We start from the raw sequence: 11259 nt of genomic DNA on the forward strand, positions 1-11259 counted from the left end.
TGTAGCCAAATACCCACATTAACATTTCGATAAAGTCTGACTGACAAAACTGATTAACCTCATCTCAATTTCACCTCCCTCATTAGATGTTGGAATAGGCATGCCCGCCATACCAAAAATGAGGTGTCAAAGGCGATAAAAAAAAAAAGATCTTTCATCATATCAGGCTAATGTAATATCCCGAAATGTCTTTAATATTTTGTAGCTTCAAAATCCACTTGATACTGATTTTTCCAAGACTACTGCACATTTTTCTTTGACAAACTCAACAAGGCAATACTATTTAACAGTTGATGAGAGATGAAATGCCTGAAGAACAAGATTATACCACAAAATCTTTGAACTATCTTCTGGTTCAGAGAACTGTAAAGTTTTCTATAGCACTCATTTTGTCAGGATCCGGGATTATCCCTTTCGGAGGAATTGTGTATCCTAAAAATTAATTCATCCCCACAAATTTAGATTTCGACAGATTTGCAGTGGTGCCTACAGACAACAATTTCTGCAGATGTCCATTCTAACAGTTCTAGGTATTTCTCCCCTTTGGGGGGTGGCTATGAAAATGTCATCAACATCAAAGAAAGGGCTGAATAGGTATTTTATCTAATAAATCGGGCCCAACGACAGTATCAAATGCAATAATGAAAATTTTTGAACTGATATTTAGGCTGACAGTTAATGGGTAATACTGGTAAGAACTCCCTGCAAATATAAAGGCTGTATTTTCTGCATTCTTCAGAACGTTGTATCTGCCAGAACAATGCCCTGAGATCGATACTGGACACAAACTTGACTCCATGGGATTTTTGCAGTTGTTTTCCAGTTTTCTTTGGTCACATCTCCACGGGTATAATAATTTTATTGGCTGCGTTATCACCCAACACTAGATGTGCCTCCCCGTTCAGTCTCATCGTTAAAGTCTCCTAAGTTGTCAGGGAATTTATACCTAAGTTGTCAGGAAATTTATCAATTTGGTATTCATGTCACATCCCAAAACATGAAATGCTGACAACATATCAGCTATGAGACTTTCATAGTTAGCAGCTTTTTCATTGCTGAGAAAGTTTTCCATTACCATGACAAATGATACCTATTCAGCCCTTTCTTTGATGTTCATCTTTGTGATAAGTTCTCAAATCTGGGATCTGTTAAACACTCCTGTCTTGATCTTCTCAAAAGAAAAAGCAGGCAGAGCAAAGACTATATGTTGAAAGCACTCACAGTTTCTATCTAACACTTTAACAAAATGTTTAATCAAACCTAGTTTGATATGAAGTGAAGAGAAAATTATTTTTTCTCCACTGATAACATTTGGCACACCAGCTTTCATAGTTTCACAGCTCCCCGTGTTTCCAGTCCCTATCTTATGCCTGACTCTCCCACATGGAAAGAAAGCAGGCAAAGAAAGTGGGGATGCTTCGTTAATCCTCTCTGTTGACCTAGCAGCAAAGTAACTATTTTGAGGTCATTATGCTCCTCTCATAAATACACAAAATGACCAACTGGAACAGGTGCATAGATACTTCCATTATGTGGTAGGACACAGTGCAGACTGCATTTTGAACAGTCTGCAAAAATATATGCCAGTCATCCGTATTCTACAACAAAATCCCTAATTCCTGGAGAAGACCTAAGGCATTATGGTAATAAACAAACTTATTTTCCACTGTAAAATATGAAAGACAGACCTCTGCCCACTTTCAGTAATATAACATTTTTTACAGTATCACTAAGTACACATTTTTCTTGCAACCTACGGGCTAACACTTCACCTGCAAATTTTTAGAGAAACAAATCATGCACAATGTCGTTCAGTTCAAGACTGGTTAAGCCTGATGAGAAGCTGAGAACTGTAACAGATTGGAGAAATACACATTAAACTCATTTTCTTCACCTGTCCCTGGTTTTGGCCACTGCCCGCATTTGTGGATGTGGTTCACCAGAGTGTACAGTAGGACTGACTGCTGAGGGGATATTATGATCTGATATTTTATTTGTTTTTCATACAAATTTCCTTTCCGTTAATGATTAAAAAAAGAAATGGCAGTCAGTTGAGTGATCCACTGGTTCACGCCGGGACATGGAGATTCTGAAAGGTAAACCCATACACTTTCCTTTTGTCCAGCCATGCAGCATTTCCTTACAGTTGTGACATACAGTATGATGGACTTGTCTTTCATCTTGTTCGCCAAGAGGAAGTCCAAAGTATGCTTTATGAGTTTATACTGTGCAGTATCCACAAATGTAACAGGATCTGTCTGGATGATAGTTGCTTGACATCTCTTCATAGCCTTGATGAAATGACATCAGATCTGAAACAAAAAAGAGATACAATATCGTAACCCTGTCAACAACAAACATATAAGTTATTAATCTAACCACAAACATCTGGAATGGAAAAGTCCAAACTGCATGAAAACCAGAGCATGGAGAGGAAAGCCGATTTCAAATCAGCAGATCAAAAACATTAAAAATCAGTAAAAAAAATTTCATGAAAAATTATTATTCTACATTTACAGTGCTGTCCTCAGTTGCCAGTAATACCCTTTATATGTAATATGAGCAAAGTAAAAAGTATGGAAATCTTTCTGACTACATAATGTCCAAAGTCAGACTGATTCATGGATGAATCGTGGCTTCAGATCACATAAAATGTACATCACATCGATAAGAGAAAAGACTATGTCGTAATTGTTCATTACAGTTGTCTTATGATAAAATTAGTTTTGAATTAACAGGATTGGTTAAACAAAACTGAATAACTGTGACATTTACAACTGTATGAGCACCAATTTCTGTTTGCACTAGCAAATCAGACTTCATCAGTATAAAACAAGCAGGTTCTCTGTAATGTATGAAAGTACTAATTATCTCAATGAAATGGCCAAAATGGCAGCTTAACAGATAGCACCTAAGCCAGTTAATTCTAATTACAAAAACTGACTGCTCGTTCCATAAGGCAAGGAATTAAAATGTAATTCAATACATTCCTTTTATCGTAACTTATTATTCAATAAATATAATACTGTACTTTAAAAAAAAAAAAAAAAAAAAAAAAAAAAACGAAAAGCGAGTATTAAACATGAATGTGCGAAACATGTGACAGATCCACATCCATGACAATCTCCTCACTACTGCTACACAAAATGAATAACATATCTAACCTAAGGCAGGGGAATAAAAAAAGGTCATGATGATACATTGATCTGTAGCTTAGCACGAAGTGTAGGTCAGGTTGGAAGGAAACACTTTGGATGAGAGTTGGCAAAGCCAATGAATTTGATAATAAAAAGACCTGGTTGTGGTGAAAGACAGATCAGTACCTAAGCCCATTAAAAAAAGAAAAAGAAAAAAAAACAATAACCTCCTGTTTAGTTGCCACATTGTTTACGGCAGTTGTCACGTGTTTCTTATGTCACTGCTCAATGCCGACAACTCACACCCAACATCCCTCTGTATCCAGAATTAAATCTGCTTTATTATGATACAAGTCAATATAGTGTGAAAGTCCTTTTCTCCTGATAACTGTATTATTTCCTATTCAATATAACATCACTGTCTTTTCAAATTAAGTTATACAGGGTAAGAAAGAAAAGAAAAATATCACTGAGTCCTTTCAACTTCTGCAGTCTGGACTTTTGTCATGGTCTCTGGAACATTCAGGTTACTACAGAAGTGCAGATTTAAGCTAAAAGAAATCATGTTTGACTTACAAGTTTTGTAGGTTTGAGCTCGTAGACAACCTACCCTACTACTGCTGAAAAGTCACTTCTACCTTTTCACACCCTTAACTGAGAAAAAGGTTTAAGTTTACAGGAGAAGAGCACCCAAACTGTTATTATTCTAGTAGCATCTTTGTGGAAACCAGGTGGCTCTTACATATGTGATAGTGGCATAATACACCGAAAAGCAATTCAGAAAATGAATGCTATAAGAAACACAGAAATTTGTGTGCTTTTAACCATTAAATAAAGAAACTGTTTTACCAAAACAACACCGAAGGAATCCATTAATATTTTTAAGGTTTTATGATGACAACTGAAGCATTTTATTGCCATGTTTCTCACAACCAACAGTGTTCATTTAATATTTGTGTTTTGTTACCGTGTAATTAATGTTAAATATGGAGCATAACTGTCTGTAAATGCAGAAATAATTTCTGGATACCTTTCTGAACTGAGTGAGATATGCGCAACAGCTGTCATGTCTCAGCTTTTTATTTACAGTATGACCTACATCTACATCTATACTCTGCAAACCACCATGAAGTGTGTGCAGAGGGTACATCTCATTGTACTAGTTATTCGGGTTTCTTCCTGTTCCATTCATGTATGGAGCAGGTGAAGAATGATTGTTTGAAAGCCTCTGTGCATGCAGTAATTATTCTAATCTTATCCTCGTTATCCCTATGTGAGTGATACGTAGGTGGTTGTATTATATCCTTAGAGCAATCATTTAAAGCCAGTTCTTGAAACTTTGTTAACAGACTTTCTCAGGATAGTTTACATCTGCCTTCAAGAGTCTGTCAGTTCAGTTCCTTCAGTATCTGTGACACTCTCCCATGGATTAAACAAACCTGACCATCTCTGCTGCCCTTCTCTGTATATGTTCAATATCCTCTGTTAGTCCTATTTGGTATGGGTCGCACATGCTTGAGCAATATCCTAGAACCAGTTGCAACATGAGTTCTTTTGCATTACGGGACTGATAAACAATTAATATTCTGCGATATTCTTACATTTTTGTTATGTGAACCAACCGAGATATATTAATATGATGGGAGGCAGGAGCATAGATTAATAGTTATTATTTAGATGTCAAGGTTAATAAAATTAAATGAAAACATATCCACTATCATGTGCAGTTTACACTAAACTGGTTTCTATTTCTTCAAAAGCAATACAAAAAAATTAACGAAAAGCAGGAGCCAACTGTTTGTAACTGGTTAGAGTCATCTCAAAGAATTGAGCTAGATTTGCATGTAGTAGTTGATTCCTTATTTATGTAAGACATGTGCTAGAGCTAGATTTGCATTGGTACCTTATTTATGTGAAACTCCACATGCAGATATACATTAGTACTGTGCCACATGCCAGCCTGCATATCTACATCTACATTCATACTCCGTAAGCCACCCAACGGTGTGTGGCGGAGTGTCATGCATTGTACCAATATCACTTGCCATTCTTCCTCCCTTACATGTTCCATTCTCCTGTAGTGGCAAGGAAATATTTTGAAGAAATTTCAACAAAATCTACAGCTACAACTCAAAAATTGAAGAATAAAATGGAACACAGCCAAGTACACAAATATAGATACTTGGGATGAGTGAGCAATAACTTTATGAGAAATGTCACACTGAAAAGAAAGGAGAAAGAATTGAGATACAACCCACAGGACTAAGAAGAATGCTACAATCTCTATACGCATAAAAATAAATGTAGCATCTCTGCTGTATGAACATACCACACAGTGCATCAAGTAGTAGTCATTCTTTATTTTATGATCACCATGATAATAATTAGAATTTCAAGAGATACAATGAAAATAAATCATCTGCCCAGTAAAAGCCACTATACAGAAAAAGTGCCTTTTAATGTCTGCTTGAAATCATATTATTTGTCATACAGGCAAAAATGAAACTGCCAATGGTTGCCAAAATTCTCAATACAGTAAGCAGGCTCTCTCAATGAATTTAACTGATGAAATTCTCTCAAGCTATCAACTATTTCAAACAGCTGTTTTATGATGTTTTTTTCATCACGATGAATTTTACTGGATGTATCTGAACTGCTCTACATCAATTCATTAAGATGTTTCAGCTGTTGCTTCTACGGTATTTAAGCTGTGAAATATTAATTTGTTTCAAATGAAAAGTATTAACAGCAGTTTAATTGGTTTAAGCAGCATTACTCAGCTAAGAATAGCAGTTAAGCTAAATAATTATTTCAGTGACAAGAATTGTATGGTGGAAGATGACAACCACTAACAATATGAAAAAGAAGATGAAAAGAAAGAAGATTACAGTTAAATGTCTCGTCAGTAACAAGGATATTAAAAAATGAGCAAAAGCTTGGACTGAGGAAGGAAACAGCCATGTCATTTTCAAAGAAACTATCCTGGATTTAGGAAAATCACAGCAAAAATTTACATCCTTATACAGTCATGGGATGAGGTTTTGATCCACTTGCCAAATGTGAGCCCAGAGTCCTAGGCACAGTTTACTATTTCTCAGTACATATGGAAGAGATGTAGGCCAAAAGATAGGTATATAAACATGGCAATGATTACTGTGGCTTCAGTAAAGAGTGTAACTGTGTATGCCAGTCAGACTGTGATAATTAACTCCTGCTAATTGTGTCTCTCTCCTGCTCAGAGCCCGTTCTATATGATGAGCAATTGTTTTTCCGAGCACAGATCTTCACTTATATTCCATCCCAATTATCTTAAAAAAATTGTGGCATAATGTTGCTAAAAAATGAGTTATGTACCTGGAACACGGTTTACAATAATCTGTAGTACATATCTATTGAAAGTAGTCCTGCCAGAACACACACAGTGTAACTAAACTTACCAAAAGCATGATGTATACGAGACTCAGTAAACCTCCAGTTCATGAAAGAACTGCACTCCCATGTATAAACAGCTTCTAACTTCTTATTCATCTAAAAGTGAGTTAATGTATGGTATTAAGCTTGTAAGTTGGAAACATTTTTAGGAAAGATTTGAAATTGTGTGTATAAAGTTTTTTTTTACAAGTTGCTTAGTGTTCTCATTCTCATATACTGGATGAATATTTTCTGGGTGTTTGTGCTGCCTCAAGACTTATATACAATTTCTAACTGTGGTAGGCCTATTTGTCTCTGTGTGGTAAACCCCTGATATATGATTATACCTCATAATTAGCACATTATGACAGCACTTTACATTTTAAAATCCAGTCAATAATCACATGAAATACTGAAAAAAAAATTTGTTGCCCCGGAAGTCATTACATAGGCAACCTTCAAACAGAGCTAGGTTCTAGGAACTGGGCTGCTCATTTACTAATACTGATAATTATCCAGTAATGTTCATACTTGTTGATTTTTATTTTATGGGCATTAGGCCATGCTCCACGGCATATTTCTCTGCCTAACTTTTCGTCTTCCAGTGTCGGAGAAGCCATCAAATGTTATAACGGCATGCCCACAAAATAAAAATAACCAAGGATGCAAATACTTACCATGAAAGCCAGCATCGTTATGATCAGTGGCTATATTTATTGCGTAGTGGATGCATTTCTGTATGAAATACAGAGCTGTTCAGACATGAATGTTAATGGGAGAAAGAGCTGTGGGGCAGGGATATGTGTGAGGGGTGTGGTTGAACTTTGACATCGCTGAGTACCACTCTTGTAAATGACTGCAATCTGTTGGATGGTTTGTAAGTAAGTGTTGTACAGCATTACTGTTGCCCAGAGTAGTTCTCATAAACATTTATGGAAAGGAAACATAAAATGTGTGTTCTCTTCAAAATGTTATAATCGGAATTTAAATTATGGATGAAAAAAAAAAAAAATAGGTGTTGGTCTCGCCTTATTGGCCGGGCTGCTACCCAGCTCCCACTCACCAGCGCTGTCCCACTACTGCCCACCACGGGGACTTTTGGCTGCTGAGTTTCCCCCCTGGCCCGGTACGCCCCTCCTTAGCCAACCTGGTGACCCAAGATTCCTCAAGGGTCACCATATTGATGGCAGGCTTAGTGCGGACGCCGGATCGACATGGGAAACTGAGCACCAGGGCTCCCGGCCTCAGACCATCCACAACACCTGGCTTCCAAGTAGCTGGATTACAGGAGCACGCCGCCGCTCCCAGCCGAAAGCCACCTCTATCGCTTCAGTACTTCGCGTTCCCGAGATATTACTCAATTCACTAATCCGTTATTTTGTTACTATACTTATGGCAGTTTCATACGAATGGTATTTGAAAAAGGTTAGTTTACAAGTAGTCGTACCAACAAAACCATTGCTAATGCAGAATACGTTATCGTACATTTTGTTCATTCTTCCGCTAACAGATGGCTCTGCAGCTCAGAATCGACGCGTCACGGAGCTTGCATTGCGCAAACTCGTACGTATCTCGCAGCGCTGCTACACGCAATAACCAATGCGTCGCCACTGGTTGCTGATAATGTATTGCCCGCACTGCAGCAGGTACTACATATTCGATAAAGCAGGCGTGTGTTCGCACTTGTATTTTATAAATGTTTTACTTCCTTCTTGACTACCAACAACATGAGGGTACGGACAAAAAATACAGTTGTCATACAATGTGTAATAACTGATAATTATACATTGTATACTTACGAAGTAACACCACAGTCTAAATGTTAGGCTGTGGTTCGTATGTGCTGTATCTCACCAAACTTCAATATCTAGAAAGCAAATATTAATAAATCAAAGGTAAAATGTACTTCATAATGAATATTAGTTATTACAATCTGCAGAAAAAAAAAGTTGTGAAATCTAATACGCTGTTTAACGACGGAAGTTGTATATTATACTGCGCTGAAGAAAATTCACCAGTAAGGGCCAAGAAAAAGCTGAAAACTGATAAACATGTTAAAAAAATCTTATGTAGAGCCTACCGTATGCAACTGAAACGAAAAACCACTAATTTGTGTGTAATACCGAAGCATCAGCGTATGCAAGGGGCGTTTGCCCCTCCTGGACTCTACTCAGACTTTTAATTTTATACAAAATTTTCTAGAGTTTCTATTAATAATATTGTCTATGGATCTATTAGACTGCAGAGACAGAAGTACCGAGTACGGCGGCAAATACAGTGGCTTTGGCATTGCCTACCTGTCTAGGTTTTCTTCTTTCCCCAAGCCATTGAATCCTTGGTGCCGTGGCAGTTTCGGCGGCTATTCTGCAGTCAAGACTTACGCGAACGTTTACAGAGCAATACTGAAATATTATCAGCCATTGGTTCTCTTGTCTCTTCCTCGTGCAGCCACTTACGCTACAGGAAGTGATCGATCCAGTATCCCAAAGCGCGGATTTCAGTAAAACATAAATCATGCAGCAGTATAAGTGCCTGTCATCCGTCCCCAACTTCCACAAAAATGTCCCCTCCCCACCAGCAGCAGTTGACCGCTTGTCTGTGGACCACAAAGAACCGTGATGGCTTGCAAATTCTACATTTAGTTTAACACTGCCAGAATAGTGTGAAATTTCAAGGTCGAAAATATGTCCTCTCAGGAACTGCAATCTTCTCAACTCTTACCACACAGCCCCACAAGCAGTCATAGAGCAGTCCCTTTGGTATGCCTGCACAATAATGTGACACATATGTCTAGCTACCTTGAATGTGACATACTGGGAAGATGAGGATCAATCTGGTACATTCCTAGGGTGGTAAGGGTTGTTCTACCAGTCAATTTGACAGTAGTTTGGAACTTTTCTCATGTTCATCTAGTTGGTTACAGACCCTAGGATACACTTGACATAACCAAACCAAAACATGGTTTTCCAAACATTTTGTTCAGTTTCTGTTATGCTTGTCAACATTAAAATACATGAATGGATGAAAGAAATCCTCCAACATGATTAGGTGTGTTACGTAAGCAAAATGGTATTGTACACGACATACCTAATAAGCCTTTTGGTTATTTCTGTTGATATCCAACAAGATTTTATCGATTGTCCTTTCTTTCTGATTCAGATTTTTAATTTTCGTGGCTCATTGGATGCCCTCAATTTAATCATATGAGGATGAAATATTAGAGTGCTAAATCAAAAAGGTGACAACCAAACTCGCAGTAATAACATAGATCTACCCACATTAGGTATACAACTGAATATGCTTATTGGCTCGATATCAAAATAATCTATCTTTAAAATACTAATTGGACAACTATCAATTGTGCCAGGTGCTTCTAAGTTTAGCTCCTGGGGCATGTCATGTCTGAAATTTTGAAACACCAACAATAGTAGTACAATCATTTTGCCGCCTCTTGACTGGCATTACATCACAAATTTCAACTCCACATTAATTACCTCCGTATTACGTATTTTAATATAAAGCCAGCTGCGTCACATGGTCGCTGCTCTTTGGTTACACAATCGTATATTTTCACAACATACACCCAACAAAGTTTTTCCTTGCGGCCGTGTGCCGATTCCAGGTGACAGTAACAACATGTTAAACACTGCTACTATAAAACATTGTGTAAATAATACGTACTTAGCTCTTGCTTTTATAGACTGCCTCATGTTCGCATCTTGTCGGTAAACTTTTTTTTTCAGTGGTGGTGTGTATCTTCAACAAAACTTCGTCCATTTCAATTAAATCCTTAAAGCTATGTCAGGAAGTCAGTTACTTAAGGGTGACAGAAGTAAATACAACATCGAGAATATGAATGTTCTGCTTTCTGAAACTAGTCAGACACTATACCGGTACTTTATCTTCTACTTAAAACCGAAAATGTTATGGAAATTTCAAAACAGTTAACGAATAACCTCTATACGTACCTCAGTTCGTTGCACAGCATATGGAGTGTCTATCACCAATTCGCTGTTCAAGCTATCGGCGAGTCCAGAAACCTCTTCGCAATTTTCTCCGTTCTTCTTCAACGATTGCTAATAGAATTAACGCAGGTATTTCACGCACTCCATCTTTGTAAACAAACTGTGAATTTGCGCGCCAAATGCAGCAGACAATTGCCGCTGGAGCGCGCTGTGGTCGCAAATCACAATAAGCAACACCTTCAGATAGGCCGCTTGTGCTTGTGCAGCAGCCACATCGGACATCGCGACTGACGTGCTTGTCGAAGAGAAAAACGTCATGTGTGAGGGTGGCTTTTCTGAAGTGCAACTTAGTTAGTGTTGAAATCTTAATGCTGAAATCTTGTTTTCACAATGCTTTAATTGCGTCCAGAATGCTATACTTGTGCAGACAACATAACTATAAAAATTATTGACTTAGGAGTACAGACATCCATAACTGCATCAGTATAAATGACAACTTCTGTGTACAAGCATGGTTTACCTCATAGATAATTTTAAAATTAGGGAAAATCTTGATAAAGGGCAACCACATCCTTGGGCAATGGAAAAGGTACCATGCCCCCGCCTCCTCTCATAGCTCTCAGGGAAAGAAAAAAATATAGTATACCCAGGTGTTTTTCTTTCAAGAAAATGATTTAAAAGTAGGTGTTACGCAGGTTTTTAACAGGATCGGAACTGGAATTTTTTATGGCTACTTACAAGTCGCC

The 11259-nt window shown here is 37.6% G+C and overlaps 1 long non-coding RNA gene across 1 annotated transcript; it reads right to left on the reverse strand.

Moving 5' to 3' along the window:
• Nucleotides 1–1669: 1669 nt before the first annotated feature.
• LOC126333352 (uncharacterized) lies at nt 1670–10730 on the reverse strand. The gene is made up of 2 exons (XR_007564124.1): nt 10517–10730; nt 1670–2312 (listed from the first exon to the last, which is right to left on the reverse strand). It is a non-coding gene; the product is annotated as an uncharacterized LOC126333352 (long non-coding RNA).
• Between the last annotated feature and the right edge of the window lie 529 nt (nt 10731–11259).

This window comes from Schistocerca gregaria, chromosome 2, assembly GCF_023897955.1.
Source record: "Schistocerca gregaria isolate iqSchGreg1 chromosome 2, iqSchGreg1.2, whole genome shotgun sequence".
Lineage (NCBI taxonomy): Eukaryota > Metazoa > Arthropoda > Insecta > Orthoptera > Acrididae > Schistocerca > Schistocerca gregaria.